Below are 20387 nucleotides of genomic sequence, written 5' to 3' on the forward strand. Positions count from 1 at the left end.
TTCTATTGAGAATGCCCGTAAGAAAATGAATCTCAAAGGAGTATCTGGTGACAGCAACGCACATTGACAATGCATTTACTTTGAACTTGTCACATGTACATTGAAACGTATGGTGAAATGCATTGTTTGCGTCAACGGCCAACGCATTCGGAGGATGTACCGGGGGGGGGGGGGTGCTGCAAGTGTTGTCATGTTTCAGGCATCAACATAATATGCCCATGACTTACTAACCCTAACCTACGCTTCTTTGGAATGTAGGAGCAGACCTGAGCTCCCGGAGGAAACCTATGCAGTCAACGGGGAGGACATACAAACTCCTTACAGACAGCAGACAGCATTGGGGATTGAGCCCTGATCATGGCATTGTAAAGGTTTGTCGTGTCGTTGTCGTTGTTCTGCTGAACGTGGCGGACGTGTTATGTTGGCGCTGGAAAGTGTGGCGACATTTGCGGGCTGCCTCCCTCACATCCTAAGGTTGTGTTGGTTGTTGGGGCGATTTCACTGCATGCTTCAAAGTAGACGTGATCAATAAATAAAGCAGAATCAGAAGCAGGTTTCATATCACCGACACGCATCATGAAATTTGTTGTTTTGCGGCAGCAGTACACTGCTACACGTACTATAAAATATATATAAATTAAATAGGTAGTGCAAAAGGAGAGTAAATAACAGTGCGGTCGTGTTGACGGACTGTTCAGAAATCAGATGGCAGAGCGGAAGAAGCTGTTCCTGAATCACTGAGTGTCTGTCTTCAGGCTCCTGTACCTCCTTCCTGATGGTAGCAATGGGAAGAGGGCATGTCCTGGGTGGTGGGGGTCCTTAAATGAACCTGGAAGTGAATCTGTTTCAGTTCTGCATGACTGCAGGACAGTTTGGGCTCTGTGGGCCAAAGATTGAAAATTCTAAATTGTTTAATGTCATTTCCAGTGTGCAGTGTAAAGGAGAACGAAACAATTGTTGATCCCAGCAACACACACAAAAACTGCTGGTGAACACAGCAGGCCAGGCAGCATCGATAGGAAGCAGCACAGTCGACATTTCAGGCCCAGACCCTTCATCAGGACTAACTGAAAGAAGAGATAGTAAGAGATTTGAAAGTGGGAGGGATCTATCTCTTCTTTCAGTTAGTCCTGACGAAGGGTCTCGGCCCGAAACGTCGACTGTACCTCTTCCTAGAGATGCTGCCTGGCCTGCTGTGTTCACCAGCATTTTTTACCTGTGTTGCTTGAATTTCCAGCATCTGCAGATTTCCTTGTATCTGAATTGTTAATCCGAATCCGGTGCAGGATTGAAAAAAGACACTGAGATAAAGAACACGAGAAAGTAAAAAAAACACAATAAATATAAATACATAATATAGCTTCTATACATCGGTGCATGTTGATTGGTTCTGTAGATGGGGATCTGGCGTGTAAACAGAGCGGCACGGAAATGGTTAATGACTTGTGTCTCCCAGCGTGTCTGTTGTGGAGTGATCCATTTAAACAGAGAGAGAGAGAGAGAGAGAGAGAAAGAAAGAAAGCAAGGTTCAGAGGATTGTATAATGCACAGGGCGGTAAACTGTGAAATAATAGGTCGTGTTTTCTCTACAAGTGAAGGGTTCCCTGGTTCCCGGTCCTTTCCACCCCACCTTCCTCCCTGGAAGCCCCTTTCCCAGAGCGTGTGGGGGGGGTGGGGGGGAGAAGCAGAGGGTACGTGAGGGGTTAAGATTAGGACGGGGCTGTCCCTCTCCACCTCTCCGCCTGCCGGCTGGTTGGTAGGCTCTGTCAGTGAGGTAATGTCCCAACACTTAGTGGAGCCGGGAGCCGGGAGCCGGGAGGCGGGGTGTTTATTGTGGTTGCTGCCATGGAGGTTCTGAGCTGAGGTGGAGGTGAGCCCTGAAGGGAGGAGAGGTAGGGTGGGAGGAACAGTCGGGAGGGCTTGTACCCAGCTGCCGCTGGGGGGGGGGGGACTGCTCCAGTCTGTGTGTGAGAGAGAGAGGGAGAGAGACCAGGGTCTGGTGGGCTAGGGATACAGGAACTCTCTCCGCGTCGGGAGGCTCGGAACAACTTGCCCCCTGGATGCAAGCAAAACAATAGAGACGGTTAAAGACTCAGAGGCGACGGGAACGGGCCTCTCTCTCAACCCGAGGTGGGTACCCTTCCTTCTGCCTTCAAAGCAATGCACGGGGGGCGGGGGTGCGATGTCTTTCTCTGAATGGAAGGCTCGGGGCTCGACTGTCTGTTTCTGTTCTGGGGCTGGGTGGGTGCTGCTGGTCGAACTGTGACTCCCTCCCACGCTTGCCCGGGTCCCGAGGTGCTGGCGAGGGGTGGAATGCGGGTCCGGTTGCGATTCGGGACGGTCCCGGTGGCGGTTCGATGTCCTTTGTCTACGGCCGGTGTTGTGAAAGGAGGGGGGGGGGAGGAGGGGAGGGTGGCCGGGGATGGGGGAGTTCTCCAGTGAAGTCTGCAGTGGGGTGGGTGGAAGGTGGGGATTAGGGAGGAGACGGGAAATACAGACAAAGAGGACAGATTCCCCCCTAACCCCAGGGGCCGAGCACACCACGGCTGTCAGCTCTGCTGGGATGTGTATTGAGCAACGCCACCCTGCTCAGAGAAAGTGTGTAGGAGAGGGAGCGGGGGAGAGGTGTAAGAGAAGGGTTGGTGGGGGAGAGGAGGTATAGGAGGACAGAACTGGGAGGTGGGGATAGTGAGGAGCAAGCGGTGTAGGAGAGGGAGAAAAGGGTATAGGAGAAGGAGAGAGAGAGAGACGGGGGATTCAGGGAGGGAGAGGTATAGGAGAGGAGGGTAAGGAAGAGAGAATGAGAAAGTAAAGGATTGAAAGGGAGGGAAGAGAGGAGGAGGGGAAGGAGGAAGTTGGGTGAGAGACAGGAATGAGAGGGGGATGTTGGAGAGGGTGAGAAGAGGGAGTCGGATGGCGAGAAAGGAAAGGAAGTGAAGAAGAGATGGTGTATTGTGGAAGGAGGGAAAGAAGAAAGGAGAGAAGGGAGGAAAGAAAAGGGAGGGGTATAAGAGGAATGGATGAAGCTGGGGAGAGGGGAGAGAGGCAGAGCGATATTGAGAGGGGAAGAGAATGAAGGGAGATTAAAATAATCAAGAAGCTGAAAGTGTGGGAAAGAGATTAAAACAACAGGAAAGGTACTGTAAAGAATGTGTGTGAGAAAAGGGTTTACGACAATAGGGGTATCTGAAATGGGGATTGGGAGGAGAGAGAGAGGGGGGAATACCCTGTTGTGGAATACCCTGTCATTCCTTGGTGCCGAGCTGTCTGTTACTTGGATGTGTTATTCCCTGAGTTACGTGGCTGAGGCTGGGTTCGAACAAGCTCCATCCCACGACCTCCTGTGAACCGCGTGCTCCCACTCACCCAGCGGTATCTGTCTGCTGGTTCTTTCTCCCTCTGTGAGAGACTTACTGTCACTGGACTGTTGGGAGGGCATCGCTGATGTTCCCACAGCAAAACACACAAAATGCTGGAGGAGCTCAGCAGCATCTATGAAAATGGGGAAAAAACAGCTGATGTTCCAGGTTGAAACTCTTCATCAGGACTGGAAAGGCAGGGGGAAGAAGCCAGAATAAGAAGGTGGAGAGAGCAGAAGGAGTACAAGCTGGAAGGTGATGGGTGAAGTCAGGTGGGTGGGTGGGGGAATGACGAAAGAATCTCGGAGGTAATAGGTGGGAAAGATAAGGGGCTGAGGAAAAACTGATTTTCCTGGTTTTGGTCTGGTTCCTTGACTCCAGGAAGGTTGGGAGATGGTGTTGGACTGAGAGACTAGGACATTCTGAATGGAAAGCCAGAGTAACTAGTTCAGCCTGTCGTCCTTGGCTTATTATTGTCACGTCAAAAGGCACATAGAGAAACTTGTCATGCATACTGTCCCACCGCTGCCTGGCAGGAGTTTGTACATTCTCCCCGTGACTGCGTGGGTTTCCTCTGGGTGCTCCGGTTTCCTCCCACACTCCAAAGATCTACTAGTTGGTTGGTTAGTTGCTCATTGTAATTTGTCCCATGATTAGGCTCAGATTGAATTGGGGGATTGTTAAGCAGTGTGGCTTGAAGGGTCAGACGGCCTACCCATGCTGTATGTCAAAAAATAAATACACATAAATACCTCCTGTACCTAATCAAGTGGGCACTGAGTGTATGTTCCTGGTCTTCTGCTGTAGCCCAATCCTCTTCAAGGTTCAATGTGTTGTGCATTCAGAGATGCTCTTCTGCACACCACTGTTCTAACACGTAGCTATTTGAGTTATTGTCGCATTCTTGCCAGCTTGAACCAGTCTGGCCATTCTCCTCTGATATCCCTTGTGAACAAGGCGTGTTCACCCACAGAACTGCCACTCACTGGATTTGTTTTTGTTTTTCTCACCATTCTCTGTAGAGATTGTTGTGTGTGAAAATCCCAGGAAATCAACAGTTTCTGGGATACTCAAATCACCTCAACTGGCACCAACAATCATTTCATGGTCAAAGTCACTTGGATCACATTTCTTCCCAATTCTGCTGTTTGGTCTGAACAACAACTGAACTTCATGTCTGCATGTTTTTACGCATTGAGTTGTTGCACATGATTGGCTGATTAGATTTTCACATTATCTAACAGGTGTACTAATAAAATGGCTCTAGGTCAATTCATTACAGAGTACATTGAGGTAGTACAAGAACAATCAGGAACAGGGCACGGAAAATGCAGTGCACTCACTCTTTAAGAAGGGAAGGAGACAAAAGAAAGAAAGTGAAGACAGTAAGCCTGACTTCAGTGGTTGGCAAGAATCCATCATTAAGGATGAAGTTTTGGGGTACTTGGCGGTACGTTATAAAATGGCATGAAGTCGGCATGGTTTCCTTGTCGGAAAATCTTGCCTGATAAATGTATTGGATTTCTTTGAGGAAATAACAAAGGAGAGTCAGTGGATGCTGATTTACTTGGATTTTCAGAAGACCTTTGACCAGGTGCCACACTTGAGGCTGCTTGACAAGGTGAGATCTGTTCCTCCTCCCTAATAGTAGCAATGAGAAGAGGGCATGTCCTGGATGGTGAGGATTCTTAATGATGAATGCTGCCACCTTGAAATCTTCTTGCATTCCTGTGCATTGGAGACTCCATACCAGGTGCATATAATCAGTTAGAATGCTCTTTATTGTACTTCTGTGGAAATTTGTAACTGGTCTTTGGTGACGTAGCAAATCTTCTCAAACACCTACTAGAGCAGAGCTGCCGGCATGCTGCCTTTGTCAGTATGATTGAACTTTTTTTTTGTTCGAAGTGTGGCAGAGTGTGGGCTTCTGTGTTGTTGTGAGGTACAGCATAGAGTATGGAGAGAAAAGGCCACAGAACCAACACCCAAAGGTGCTGGTTGTTTCTGTTAGCCGTGGCTGTGGGGGTTGCACTCTGGGCTGTGAGTCAGAAGGTTACTTGTTCAAGTCTGATTTTTGGAGGGCTAAGTGTCGAATGGAGTTTGGCGTACTCTGTTCTGTCTCTACCCACTAGATTTTAAAGGGATTTTTAAAGGTTAGCTTTATTTGTCACAAGTACATTGAAACACAGTGAAATGCATTGTTTGTGTTAATCACTAACATTGTGCAAGGATGTGCTGGGGGCAGCCCGCTAGTGTCGCTACACTTTTGATACCAGTGTAGTATATCTACAACTTATTAACCCTAACCTGGACATCTTTGGAATGTGGGAGGAAACTGGATCACCCGGAGGAGAGGGGAGAATCTACAAACTCCTTGCAGATAGTGGCGGGAATTGAACTCAATCTTGCAGTTGGTGCTGTGAAGGGTTAGGCTAACTGCTACACCACCATGCCTTCACCTTCAGCTGACCAAGCCCTGATCTCTGCTCTCGATTTCAACCTCTCTGCCCTGATACTATTTCACACTGAATCGAAACCTACAAGGAAATGCGTTGCTTGTGTCAAATCGGATCAGCGAGGATTGTGCTGGGGGAAGCCCGCGAGTGTCAGCATGCTCCTTGCATTCCCACAATTTACTAACCATGGCCTGTACGTCTTTGGAATGTTGGAGGAAACCCACGCAGTCACGGGAAGAACGTACAAACTCCTCACAGACAACGTCTCGAATTAAACCCCGATCTTAGAACTGGTGCTGCAGTGTTGTCGTGCTGCCTTTGCCACGATATGGCGAAAAGCTTTTGTGCCATCCAGATAGATCATTCCATACATGAGAAATTCGAGGTAGTAAGAATGAGAACAAATACAGAATATAATATTGTTCTTGCAGAGAAAATGTGGTGCAGATAGACAAATAAAATGCAAGGCCCAGAAATGGGTAGATTGGCAGATCAAGAGTTCATCTTTATTCAATAAGAGGTGCATTCGAGTCTGTTAACAGTGAGGTAGAAGGCGTCCTTGGCCTTATTGTCACCTGCTCCCAGGCTTTTGTAACTCCTGCTTGATTGAGGAGGAAAGAGAATGTCCGGAGTGGGAGGGATCTTTAATTTTGTTGGTTATTTTCCTGAAGCTGGCTGAAGGGTTGAGCTGTTTCTCTTCAGCCGTTCAGTTCCTGAACCAACCAGCACCATCCTGGTCACTACAGTTCAGCAACATTGCACTAACACAGGCTTTACTCTCTTTTTCTAATTCTGTTTTTTCTTGTAAAGGTTGTGTAAAATTTATGTTTAATATATGTGAATGCTGCTGATCTGATCCTATGTACCTGTGATGCTGCTGCAAATTATCTTTGTTCATTGCACCTATGGATACATGGACTTGTGCATCTGACAATAAACTCCACTTTGACTTCGATAGCAAGCCCCGTGCTGTGGTCACATTAACATGTAGCTTGACCTACTGGGCTTGATGTGAACCATACTGCTTTCAGATTATGTCACTGTGGCAAGGTTTGCACAATAATCACTGGAAACGCTGAACAGGTCGGGCAGTGTCTGTAGGGAGAGAGGGAAACAGTTAAGGTCTTGGGTCAAATTTTGCAAAACCACATTTGTCAGACCTGCTGAGTGTTTCCAACATTTTCTGCTTTGGTTTTAGACTTCTGGCAACTGTTTCATATTTATTTTGGCTTTTTGTTTCTCAGTCTGCTATTCCCTCGTGAATATAACTGTTTCTACTACTGCAGGAGTTTCTAGTTCGATATTTCTGTCGTCTTCTTGATGATGCACAGCTCAGTACAAAGCTCTTGACCAGCCATGGATATCAGTAGGAAGGAAGGCAAATGTAATGTTTGCATTCATTTCTAGAGGACCAGCTGGTACAGGCAAAGATGTAAAGCTGAGGCATTGGCCCAGACCACACTTGTAATATTGTGAGCAATTCTGAGCTCAATATGCTGACATTGGAGAGGGTCCAGAGGAGGTTCACAAGAATGATTCCGGGAATGAAAGAGTTGATGTTTGCCAGTTCTGGGCCTGTACCTACTGGCGTTTAAAGTAATGAGGAGGATTTTGTTAAAACATAACAAATATTGAAAGACATAGATAGAGTGGACGTCAGAATCAGGTTTAGTATCATCAGCATATGTCATGAAATTAGTTATTTTGTGGCAGCAGTACATTGTAATACATAAGACTATTATATAATCACAGAGAGGGGAGAATTATTGAGGTATTAGTCATGGTTTCATTGTCCATTCAGAAATCTGATGGTGGATGGAAGAAGCAGTTCCTGAAACGTTGAATGTGTGTCTTCAGGTTCCAGTACCACCACCTTGATGGGAACAATGAGAAGATCTTCATCTGGTCAGGGAGACTGAGTAGGTGATTAGGCAGGTAGTCACTCCGGGGCCTCAGGAGACAGGTGAGTGGGTAACAGTCAGGAGAGGGAGGAGCAAGAAGCAGATGCCAGAGAGTACCCAGTGGCTGTTCCCCTTAACAGTAAGTACTCCCGTTTGAGTACTGTTGGGGGGAAGACAGCCTACCTGGGGGAAGAAACAGTGGTCGTGCCTCTGGCACAGAGTCTGGCCCTGTGGCTCAGAAGGCAGGGAAGGGAAGAGCACGGCTGCAGTGATAGGGGACTCTATAGTCCAGGGGTCAGACAGGCGATTCTTTCCTGCGTCCACAGAAATGCAGAAGGTAGTTTGCCTCCCAGGTGCCAGGTTCCGGGATGTTTCTGATCGCATCCACGATATCCTGAAGTGGAAAAGAAAACAGCCAGAGGCCGTGGTACATATTGGTACCAATGACATGGGTAGGAAAAGGGAGGAGGTCCTGAAAACAGACTACAGGGAGTTAGGAAGGAACTGAGAAGCAGGACCTCAAAGGTAGTAATCTAAGGATTACTGCCGGTTGTACCACGTGACAGTGAGTATAGGAATAGAGTGAGGTGGAGGATAAATACATGGCTCAGAGATTGGAGCAGGGAGCAGGGATTCAGATTTCTGGATCATTGGGACCTCTTTTGGGGCAGGTGGGACAAAAAGGATGGGTTACACTTGGCAGGGAGGTTTGCAAAGGCTATTGGGGAGAGTTTAAACTAGAATGGCTGGGGCATAGGAACTGAACTGAAGTGATGGAGGAAGAGGTGGTTGGCTCACAAATAGAGAAAGCTTGGAGATAGTGCGAGAGGAAGGATAGGCAGGTGATAGAGAAGGGACGCGCTCAGACCGATGGTTTGAAATGTGTCTATTTTAATGCAAGGGGTATTACAAACAAAGTGGATGAACTTAGAGCATTGATCAGCACTTGGAGCTGTGATGTTGTGGCCATTACAGAAACTTGGATGGTGCAAGGGCAGGAATGGCTACTTTGAGTGCCAGTCTTTAGATGTTTCAGAAAGAACAGGGAGGGAGGCAAAAGAGGTGGTGTGTGGCACTGTTGATCAGAGATAGTGTCACGGCTGCAGAAAAGGAGGAAGTCATGGAGGGATTGTCTACGGAGTCTCTGTGGGTGGAAGTTAGGAACAGGAAGGGGTCAACAACTCTACTGGGTGTTTTTTATAGACCACCCAATAGTAACAGGGACATCGAGGAGCAGATAGGGAGACAGATTCTGAAAAGGTGTAATAATAACAGGGTTGTTGTTGTGGGAGATTCAGTTTCCCGAATATTGATTGGCATCTCCCTAGAGTGAGGGATTTAGATGGGGTGGAGTTTGTTAGCTGTGTTTGGGAAGGTTTCTTTACACAATATGCAGATAAGCCTACAAGAGGAGAGGCTGTACTTGATCTGGTATTACGAAATGAAACTGGTCAGGTGTCAGATTTCTCAGTGGGAGAGCTTTTTGGAGATAGTGATCACAATTCTATCTCCTTTACCATAGCATTGGAGAGGGATAGGAACAGACAAGTTTGGGAAATGTTTAATTGGAGTAAGGGGAAATATGAAGTTATCGGGCAGGAACTTGGAAGCATAAATTGGAAACAGATGTTCTCAGGGAAACGTACGGAAGAAATGTGGCAAATGTTCAGGGGATATTTGTGTGGAGTTCTGCGTAGGTTCCAGTGAGACAGGGAAAGGATGGTAGGGTACAAGATTCGTGGTGTACAGAGGCTGTTGTAAATCTAGTGAAGAAGAAAAGAAGAGCTTACGAAAGGTTCAAGAAGCTAGGTAATGATAGAGATCTAGAAGGTCATAAGGCTAGCAGGAAGGAGCTGAAGAATGAGATTAGGAGAGCCAGAAGGGGCCATGAGAAGGCCTTGGCGGACAGGATTAAGGAAAACCTCAAGGCATTCGAGAAACTTTGAACTTTTTTACTGTGCCATGGACTGTTCTTCATCAAGTTATGGTATTGTTGCACTGTTGTAACTATATGTTATAATTATGTGGTTTTGTTAGTTTTTCACTCTTGGTCTGTCCTGTGTTTTTGTGATATCACACTGGAGGAATATTGTATCATTCCTCAATGAATGCATTACTAAATGACAATAAAAGAGGACTGCGTGTCCTCATAATCTAAGTATGTGAAGAGCAAGAGGATAAGACGTGAGAGAATAGGACCAATCAAGTGTGACAGTAGAAAAATGTGTATGGAACCGGAGGACATAGCAGAGGTAATTCATGAATACTTTGCTTCAGTATTCACTGCGGAAAAGGATCTTGACAATTATAGGGATGACCTACAGCAGACTGAAAAGCTTGAGCATATAGACATTAAGAAAGAGGATGTGCTGGAGCTTTGGTAAAGCATTAAGTTGGATAAGTCACTGGGACTGGACGAGATGTACCCCAGGCTGCCGTGGGAAGCCAGAGAGGAGATTACTGAGCCTCTGGTAATGATCTTTGCATCATCAATGAGAACAGGAGAGGTTCTGGACGATTGGAGGGTTGTGGATGTTGTTCCATTATTCAAGAAAGGGAGTACAGATAGCTCAGGAAATTATAGACCAGTGAGTCTCACTTCAGTGGTTGGTAAGTTGATGGAGAAGATCCTGAGAGGCAGGACTTATGAACATGTGGAGAGGCATAATATGATTAGGAATAGTCAGCATGGCTTTGTCAAGGGTAGGTCGTGCCTTATGAGCCTGATCGAATTTTTTGAGGATGTGACTAAACACATTGATGAAGGTAGAGTATAAAGTATGAAGGTAGATGTAGTGTATATGGATTTCAGCAAGGCATTTGATAAGGTACCCCATGCAAGGCGTATTGAGAAAGTAAGGAGGCATGGGATCCAAAGGGACATTGCTTTGTGGATCCAGAACTGGCTTGCCCGCAGAAGGCAAAGAGTGGCTGTAGATGGGTCATGTTCTGCATGGAAGTCAGTGACTGTTCTGGGACCCTACTCTTCATGATTTTTATAAATGACCTGGATGAGGAAGTGGAGGGATGGGTTAGTAAATTTGCTGATGACACAAAGGTTGGGGGTGTTGTGGATAGTGTGGAGGGCTGTCAGAGGTTACAGAGGGACATTGATAGAATGAAAAACTGGGCTGAGAAGTGGCAGATGGAGTTCAACCCAGATAAGTGTGAGGTGGTTCATTTTAGTAGGTCAAATATAATGACAGAAAATAGTATTAATGGTAAGACTCTTGGCAGTGTGGAGGATCAGGGGAATCTTGGGGTCCAAGTCCATAGGATACTCAAAGCTGCTGCGCAGTTTGACTCTGTGGTTAAGAAAGCATATGGTGCATTGGCCTCCATCAATCGTGGGATTGAGTTTAATAGCTGAGAGGTAATGTTGCAGCTATATAGGACCCAAGTCAGACCCCACTTGGAGTACTGTGCTCAGTTCTGGTCGCCTCACTACAGGAAGGATGTGGAAATCATAGAAAGGGTGCAGAGGAAATTTACAAGGATGTTGCCTGGATTGGGGAGCATGCCTTATGAGAATAGGTTGAGTGAACTCGGCCTTTTCTCCTTGGAGCGACGGAGGATGAGAGGTGACCTGATAGAGGTGTACAAGATGATGAGAGGCATTGGTCGTGTGGATAGTCAGAGGCTTTTTTTCCCAGGGCTGAAATGGCTAGCGCAAGAGGGTATAGTTTTAAGGTGCTTGGAAGTAGGTACAGAGGAGATGTCAGGGGTAAGTTTTTTACTCAGAGAGTGGTGAGTGCATGGAATGGGCTGCCAGCGACGGTGGTGGAGGCGGATACGATAGGGTCTTTTAAGAGACTCCTGGATAGGTAAATGGAGCTTAGAAAAATAGAGGGCTATGTGTAAGCCTAGGTAATTTCTAAGGTAAGGACATGTTTGGCACAGCTTTGTGGGCCAAAGGGCCTGTATTGTGCTGTAGGTTTTCTATGTCCTGGATGAATGGGGTCCTTACGGACGCTGCCTTTTTTATTTTTGAGGCATTTCTTTTCGTGTCCTTGATGCTGGGGAGGCTAGAGCCCATGATGGAGCTACAACGTTCTGCAACTTTTTCCAGTACTGTGCAGTGACCCCTCCATGGCAGACGGTGACGCAACCAATTAGAATGCCCTTGGGTGTACATTTGTGGAAATTTGCTGGTGTCTTGGTGACGTAACAAATCCCCCCAAATTCCGCTTAATATCAGCACTGTCATGCTTTCTTGGTAACTGCATCAATATGTTGGGCCCAGGATAGATCCTCAGAGATGTTGATACCCAGGAACAATACCACCTTGGTACTCTCTACTGGTGCTGCAGTCTTTAGTCCCTGACTACTCACTGGGAGTAGAAGTATTGTCGGACTTGGAAAGGATGTTTCCTATATTGGGAGAGTTGAAGACCAGAAGACGTGGCCTCAGAATACAAGGATGTCCCTTTAGAACAGAGATGAGGAATTTCTTCAGCCAGAAGGTGGTGAATCTGTGCAGTTCATTGCCACAGACAATAGAGGCCAGGTGGTTGGATATATTTAAAGTGAAGGCTGATAGATTCCTGATGAGTAAGTGTCAAAAGCTATGGGGAGAAGGCAGGAGAATAGGATGAGGGGGGAAGGAAATCAGCCATGATTGAAAGACATAGCAGATCCAAGGAAGAACCTAGTCCTGCTCCTCTGTCTTGTGGTCTTATGTGTGGCTTATGCTAAATGACTCTTTCTTCCACAGGCACTTTTTGTGAGGGTTGGGTGGATATTTAACTGAAGTAGTTAAGATTGAGAGAGGGGAAATAGTTGGAATTTCTTTCCCAAAGTATGGCTGTCAAACATAGAAGGGCAGAGGTTTAAGCCGAGCAGACGGAAGTGTAAAGGGAATTTCAGGGGTTTGATTTTTACAGAGTGTTTGAAATCTGGAAGGTACTGTCAGAGGAGGTGGTAGGATTGGTTCATTACCATCACATGTGCTGAAGTACTGTGAAAAGCTTTTGTTTTTGTGCCTAATTACGGATTATTCCTTGCACAAGTACATCAAGGCAGTACAAGAGGAAAGCAGAATGTGGAATAAAGAGGAAGTGCAGTGTAGGCAGACAGTAAGGTGCAGGGTCATAGCTAAGTAGATTGTGAGGTCCTATCGTACCAGGGGACCATTCAGTAGTTTTATAACAGCAGGGTAGAAGCTGTCCTTAAGCCTGGTGGTACATGCTTTCAGGCTTTTTTTTATCTTGTGCCTGATGGGAGGGGGGATGAAGAGACAATGAACAGAGTGGGAGGGGTCCTTGAGTATGCTGGCTGCTTTCCCAAGGCAGCAGGAAGTGTAGACGGAGTCAATGGAGGGTAAAAATAAGAAATAATTACCATGTTTAAAAGACGTTTAGGCAGACATTAAATACGCAAATAAAGAAGGGGGTCATAATGTAGGCAAATTGGGTTACTATGGATGGGTAAAAGGGCTGGCATGGATGGATTGGGCTGAAGGGCCTCTTTCTGTGCTCTCTAACTATCATGAGCTGCAGAAGGTGTCTGTGGGGTGAGATGTGAAACTGGAGCACAATCCACGGTAAAGGAAGTTCCCAGTAAAGCCGGGGACTTCTCCACTTTACACTGGCCATCACTCAGCAAATATCATTGGCTGAAAACCAACCAGGATATAGAGTAATACAAAATAAAACTAGGCCCCTTGGCCCAACTGGTCCATGTTAACCAAGATTCCTGTTGAAGCTAGTCCCATTTGCCCTCATTTTGCTCATATCCCCCTCAATCTTTCCCATTCCTGTAAGACCATAAGACGTAGGAGCAGAATTAGGCCATTCAGCTATTCAAATCTGCCCCACCATTCCATCATGGCTGACTTATTATCCCTCTCAACCCCATTCTCCTGCCTTCTTCCCATAACCTTTGACACCCTGACTACTCAAGAACATATCGACCTCCACTTTAAATATACTCAGTGACTTGGCCTCCATTGCCATCTGTGGCAATGAATTCCATAGATTTACCACCCTTTGGCTAAAGAAATTCCTCCTCATTTCTCTTCTAAATGGAGAGCCTCTATTCTGATGCTGTGCACCCTGGTCCTAGCCTCACCCACTATAGGAAACATCCTCTTTATCCACCCTCTCTAGACCTTTTAATAGTCGATGGATTTCAATGAGATCCCATTCCCCTCCTCTCCCCGGCCTCATTCCTCTAAACTCCAGTGAGTACAAGCCTAGTGCTATCAAGTACTCCTCACACATTAACCCTTTCATTCCTGGAATCATTCTTGTGAACCTCCTCTAGATCCTCTCCAATGGCAGCACATCTTTTCTTAGATAAGGGGTGCAAAATTGCTCACATTACCCCACGTGTAGTCGAACTAATGCCTTGTAAAGCCTCAGCAAAACATTCTAGCTCTTGTATTCTAGTCCTCTCAAAATGAATGTTAACAATGCATTTACTTTCTGCACCAGCGACTCAGCTTGCAAGTTAACCTTTAAGGAATTCTGCACAAAGACTCCCAAGTCCCTTTGCACCTCTGATTTTTGAATTTTCTCCCCATTTAGAAAATAGCCTATGCCTTTATTCCTTCTACAAAAGTGCATGACCATACGCTTCCCTACACTATATTCTATCTGCCATGTCTTTGCTCATTCTTCCAATCTGTCTCAGTCCTCCTGCAGAATCCCTACCTCTACGACGCTTCCCTTATTAGCCATAGTTATCTCATCCTCCCTTTGGAATACTTCATCTTTGCGATGTACCTGAATCACTCCAAGTGTCTTTCAAGGAAAACAGGGTGCAGAATATATACCCAGTGGCCACTGAGTGGATGTTCATGGCCTTCTGCTACAGACCAGCTACGTCAAGGTTCGACATGTGCATTCGGAGAAGCCCTTCTGCACAAGGCTGTCGTCATGGGTGTTACTGTTCTCTTCCTGTCACCTTGAAGAAGGCTGGCCTTTCTGCTCTGACCTCTCTCACTAACAAGGTGTTTTCGCCTACAGGACTAAATGTGTTCTTTTTTTTTGCTTTTCACACCATTCACTATAAACTCCAGAGACTGTTGTGCGTGAAAATCCCAGGAGATCCGCGGTTCCGGAGATACTCAAGCCATTGTGGCACCAACAATCATTCCACAGTCAAAGGCACTCATCACATTTCTTCCCCATTCTGATGTTTGGTCTGAACAACTGAACCTCTTGACCATGTCTGCATGCTTTTCTACATTGAGTTGCTGCCACATGATTGGCTGATTAGATATTTGCATTTACAAGCAGGTGTACCTAATAAAGTGTTCACTGAGTGTATACTTTAAGGGCAGTTGGGTGAAAAGAATATAGTATTAGTTACAGAGAAAGTGTAGTACAGGCAAATAAAGTGCAAAGGCCACAAAGACAAAGATTCCTATCTAAGCTCATCCCGTATGAGCAAAACTTGAGCAAGTCTCTCTCACTGTTCACATTCACTTGTACCTTTTCAAGTGTTTTTTAAATGTTATTAATGTACCTGACTTAACCACCTCCATGTACTGACCACTCTTGTGTTACCCCTCAAGTTCCTATTAAATCTCTTCCCCTCTCACCTTAAACTTGTGCCCTGTAGTTCTTGATTCCCCAGCTCTGGGGAGAAGACTATGTGCATCCACACTATCAAGACCAAGAACCTGAAAGCATGTACCACAAGGCTTAAGGATAGGTTCTCAGACATCCCACCTCTCCCGGAACCTCCAGGAGTCTCCCGCATATTAATAGTGGCTCCCTGATGCCCGCAAATTATATACAATATCACGGAAATCAATTTTTTTGAGAGCGAGCAAGAGAAAAGCAAGAGAGAGGGCAAGAGCGACCACGAGAGAGAGAGAGAGTGAGAGAGAAAGCAAGCTAGAGCGCGCGAGCGAGAGTGAAGGCAAGCAAGCGAGAGCACGAGCGAGAGAGAGAGTGAGCGAGGGCACGAGAGAGTGGGAGAGAGAGCGAGCAAGAGAGAAAGCAAGCAAGAGAGCGAGAGCACGCCATGGCAGAGTGTTCCAAAAAAAAATAAAACGTTCGTCACCCCAGACTACACTAAGATGTACCCCTGCCTAATAGGGGTCAAAATAATGACAGTGTTGCTCACTGCACTGTTTGCAACAGTGACTTTTCTGTTGCCCATGGTGGGTTAAGACTGTAAAAGACGTGTTAAGGTGAGTTTAACAGGTGTCGTTCATTCATTAACATAGCTAACGTTATTAAACTAGCCGGCCAGCTGCTAAGGAGCTACTCTATTGCAGACTTCCCACCTCTCCCGGAAGTCCCCCGCAAATTGATGGTGCTACCTCCCTGAAATGAGTTTTTGCAGGGTGGGATGTCTAGGTTCTGTCCTACTGTTATACGACTATTAAATGGTCCCCTAGTATGATGAGACGGAGTCTTGACCTCTCAATCCACAGTCTTGCATCTTATTGTCTGCCGTATTCTCTGTGTATATACTACTTGATGTCCCAGTCAAGCAGCCAGTGTACTCTAAAACCGCACCCATTCCTGACTTTCTCTCTCTTTGAGCAGAAGATACAAAAGCCTGAAAGCACATATGCCCAGGCTCGAGGACAGCTTCTGCCCCTCTGCTAAAAGACTGTTGAATGGTTCCCTGGTACAAAGAGATGGACTCTTGCCCTCACAATCTACCTCATTGTGGCCTTGCACCTTTTCGTCTGCCTGCACCGCACTTTCTCTTTAGCTTTTGAACTTTATTCTGCATTCTGTTAATTGTTTTCCCTTGTACTGCCTCTCTGCTCTGCGTAATGAAATGATCTTATGAGACTCTTGAATGGACCTCTTAAAAGATAAAGATGAAATCTCATTGCGGCCTGTGCTGCACTTTCTCTGTAACTGTTGCACTTTAATCTACAGTACATTGTCATTGCTTTCCCTTGTTCTACCTCAGTTCACTGTGTAAATGATCTGATCTATATGACAGGCTGTACCTTAAGTACATGTTACCCCTTCTATCCTTCCCACAAACTCTTTAACCTCCTGCCAACAGACAGAAGGTACTGCAGCATAAGAGCCAGAACTGTCAATGTTCTTCTGCTCTGTCTCCTCATCCTTGTGTCTCCAGTCTTGCTGAAGGGTCTCAGACCGACATGTCAATAGCACTCTTTTCCATAGACACTGCCTGGACTGCTGAGTTTTTCCAGCATTGTGACTGTGTGTGTGTGTCTGTGTCTGTGTGTTACTATAAGGCTGAGTAATGCTTCTTTTCCCCTTGACTTTTGTAACACCCTGCTCCCACGCAGCACACACATACACCCTGTCTAAATGCTCTGCCATCCTCCTCCTCACTCACCAACTCACAGACACTCATTCTGCATTAGTCACTTTCCATCTTTTATTGCTGCTGATTTACATATTCATATCACTGCTTGTTTTATGATAATAGTGCCAGTAACATTATACTGTCTTAAATAAATAAACCTGTTAATCTTCAGGGACTTGTGTTAATATTATTTTGTGCCTGTAATGTGCTGGATTGTGCTGTGTCTGACTGTATGACCCTGGTTTGCTTTACTGTATAAATGTGTATACACAAAACTTGAACAATAATGAAGCAGATTACCAATATACATAACCCACGTGCTGTCCTCTAGTCTCCCATATACAACAGTCCCATTTCATTCCCCCCATTCCCATCAACTGCCCCCAGGTTCTACCCCTTACCCAGACTCCAGGGGCAATTTCCAGTGCACTATTACCCCACTGAGCTGCATGGCTTTGGTATGAGGGCAGAGACTGGAGCACTGGTGGGATGGAGGGGAGTGGCGGGGGTGAAGAGGTGTAAACTCCACCCAGACAACATCATGGATCAGGATTGAATACACACTGTTGAGGCAGGTCTACCAGCTTCAGGGCCATACCACTACGCATTTCCCTCCCCTGGATGGGATCTTGAGGTGCGCAAGTCGAAGCCTGATTGCCAAAGTCCTGGGTCTACAAGTCTGAGAGTCCACTAGAGAAGTCAGAGTCTGCTGGAGGCTAGGAGACAGCCTGTCCTGGGATTGGAGGACAGTGAGTGTGTGTATATGGAAAGAGGCTTGCTTTGCTGTTTGTGTTTTATGTTCTGCCAAGCATTGTGGGCATGCTATGTTGGTGCCACAATAGGTTTACACACGTGCAGTCTCACTGGCCTTGAATCACCGAATACTTGCATCAGGCTGTTGTTTATTGAGTATAGCTCAGTGGCCAACACAATCATAGCTTCAATTCTAATCAAAAAGCGCCAAAACCTGAGCCTGTGTTCATCTTTTTGCAACTGGATCCTTGACTCCCTCACCTGGAGGCCCGTGGTCTGCAGGTTGGAAATAACACCTCTTCCTTGCTGACAATCAACACTGGTGCACCTCAGGGATGTGTGCTTGGCCCACTGCTCTACTCTCTCCACACTCACGACTGTGTGGATGGGCACAGCTCAAAGGCCATCTACAAATTTGCCAATGACACAACTATTGTTGGCAGGATTTCAGGTGGTGATAAGGAGGTGTACAGGAGCGAGATTGATCAGCTGGTTGAGTGGTATCACAACAGCAATGTCAGTAAGTCAAAGGAATTGACTGTGGACTTCAGGAAGGGGAAGTTGAGGGAACACTATTTCTCAACAAGGAATCAAGTAGAAAGGGTGAGCAGTTTCAAGCTCCTGGGTGTCAACATCTCTGAAGATCTATCCTGGGCCCAACATACTGGTGCAGTTACAAAGAAGGGATGACAGTGGCAATATTTCATTAGGAGTCTGAGTTGAATTGGTAGGTACCGTGGAGACCACTCCAACTGGTTGCATCGCCTTCTAGTATGGAGAGGCCACTACACAGGATTGGGAAAAAAGTTACAGAAAGTTGTAAACTCAGCCAGCTCCATCATGGTCTCCCCATCTTCAAAAGGTGATGCCTCAAGAAAGGAGGCTTCCATCATTGAGGACCCCCTCCCCCCACACTGCCTTCTTATTAGTGCCATCGGGGAGGAGATACAAGAGCCTGAAGAAACACCACACACTCATCATTTCAGGAACAGCTTCTTCCCCTCCGCCATCAGACTGTGTGTGTGTGTGTAGTTTTTATTACTGTATATTGCAATGTACTGCTGCTGCAAAACAACAAAGTTTCACGATGTATGCCGATGATATTAAACCTGATTCTGCCAGAATGCAACACTTGTGGGCTGCCCCCAGCACCCTGTGGATGTGCTGATTGATAACACAAATGATGCATTTCACTGCATGCTTCGATGTACATGTGATAAATAAACCTGTATCTTGAACCCTTGGGTGAACACAAATGATGCACTTCATTGGTGGTTTTGATGTATATCAGATCAATAAATGAATCTGAAATTGGCTGCAGCACTTTCTACATAAAGCACATTTTTTTTGCAGTGCTCCATCACTGGGTGACATGCATTGGGACTTTCTGATCTCATCAAATTTCCCTCTGAGCCGGAGCAACACACACAAAATACTGAGGGTACTCAATAAATCAGTCAATAAGCCTGTGGAGGGAAATAAACAGTCAATGTTTCAGGCTGAGACCTTTCATCAGAATGGTAAAGGTCTTGGCTGTTTATTCCTCTCCACAGATGCTGCCTGATTTGCTGAGTTCCTCCAGCATTTTTTTTTTGTGTGAATGTTGCACAAGAATTTCCAGAAAGTACTCAGTATTCCCCAGAATCCCATAAGGGAAAGAGGAATGATTTCCTAATTAGAAATACCACAGCTGCATTAGGGAGTGAGACTCTCGGATGGGGGAGAGGCGGTTGTGTCACAGGCCAAGTATGTCAAGGGCTCCTTTTATGGGTTTGGAGATACAAGTTCAATTCCTTCCACGCCAGCTGGGAGTTTGTATTCCGTTAATTAAATAAATCTGGAAGAAATCATCATTCAATAGTGCTTCACTGTAATAAAAATTTGACTGTCAAAGTTGAGTTTATTGTCATATGCTCAAGTCCATCTGTGCACACGTATAAAACTTGTAGCAATTTCACTAGCACATAGCAACAGATACACAAACTCATAGCTAAGAGAAAAACTAAGAGAAGCATAAATTATACAAATATTAAACACGTATAGGAATTGAAATAGTTGGCCACCAGGAAATCCTGCTTTTTGCGGATGGAGTGAAGGTGCTAAATACAGCTGTTGTTTTCCCCTAGTGAGGATATGATGTTTCACACTGAGATGAGGAAAAATTTCATCACTGATACTTTATTCTGCATTGTTACTGTTTTTTTCCCTATTACTCTAGCTCTGTGCACTGTGTAATTAGAAAATTAGAGATGTATAGTACATAACGATTTGATCTGTATGCAAGACGAGCATTTTCACAGTCTTGGTGAATGCAGTGGACAGCAAGGAAGCCTATCAAAGCTTGCAGTGGGATCTGGACCAGCTAGAAAAAAGGTCTGAAAAATGTTAGATGGAATTTAATGCTGACAAGTGTGAGGTATTACCAGACATCCCACCCTGCAAAAACTCATTTCAGGGAGGTAGCACCATCAATTTGCGGGAGACTTCCGGGAGAGGTGGGATGTCTGTATTACCCTTTGGGAGATAAACCAGAGTTGTTCCTGCACAGTTAGCGGTAGGGCACTGAAAAGTGCAGTAGAACAGAAGGGTCTGGAATACAGATCCATAATTACTTGAAAGTGTCGTCACAGGTAGATGGGGTCAGACAGAGAACTTTTGGCACA

At 45.8% G+C, this 20387-nt stretch overlaps 1 protein-coding gene across 7 annotated transcripts in view; it reads left to right on the plus strand.

Annotated features, from left to right (window-relative positions):
- Nucleotides 1–1781: 1781 nt before the first annotated feature.
- The window catches only part of tmem198ab (transmembrane protein 198ab), a 133004-nt gene continuing 114398 nt past the window's right edge, over nt 1782–20387 (plus strand). For 5 of the 7 annotated variants that reach the window (XM_072261022.1, XM_072261021.1, XM_072261018.1 and 2 more), the window contains exon 1: nt 1948–2130. The gene's annotated coding sequence lies outside the window, so the exon portion shown is untranslated. Of the gene's footprint in view, nt 1893–1947; nt 2131–20387 lie in introns of those variants that run through there. The other 2 variants (XM_072261015.1, XM_072261016.1) reach the window with 2 other exon arrangements.

Source organism: Mobula birostris, chromosome 6, assembly GCF_030028105.1.
Source record: "Mobula birostris isolate sMobBir1 chromosome 6, sMobBir1.hap1, whole genome shotgun sequence".
NCBI classification, from domain to species: domain Eukaryota; kingdom Metazoa; phylum Chordata; class Chondrichthyes; order Myliobatiformes; family Myliobatidae; genus Mobula; species Mobula birostris.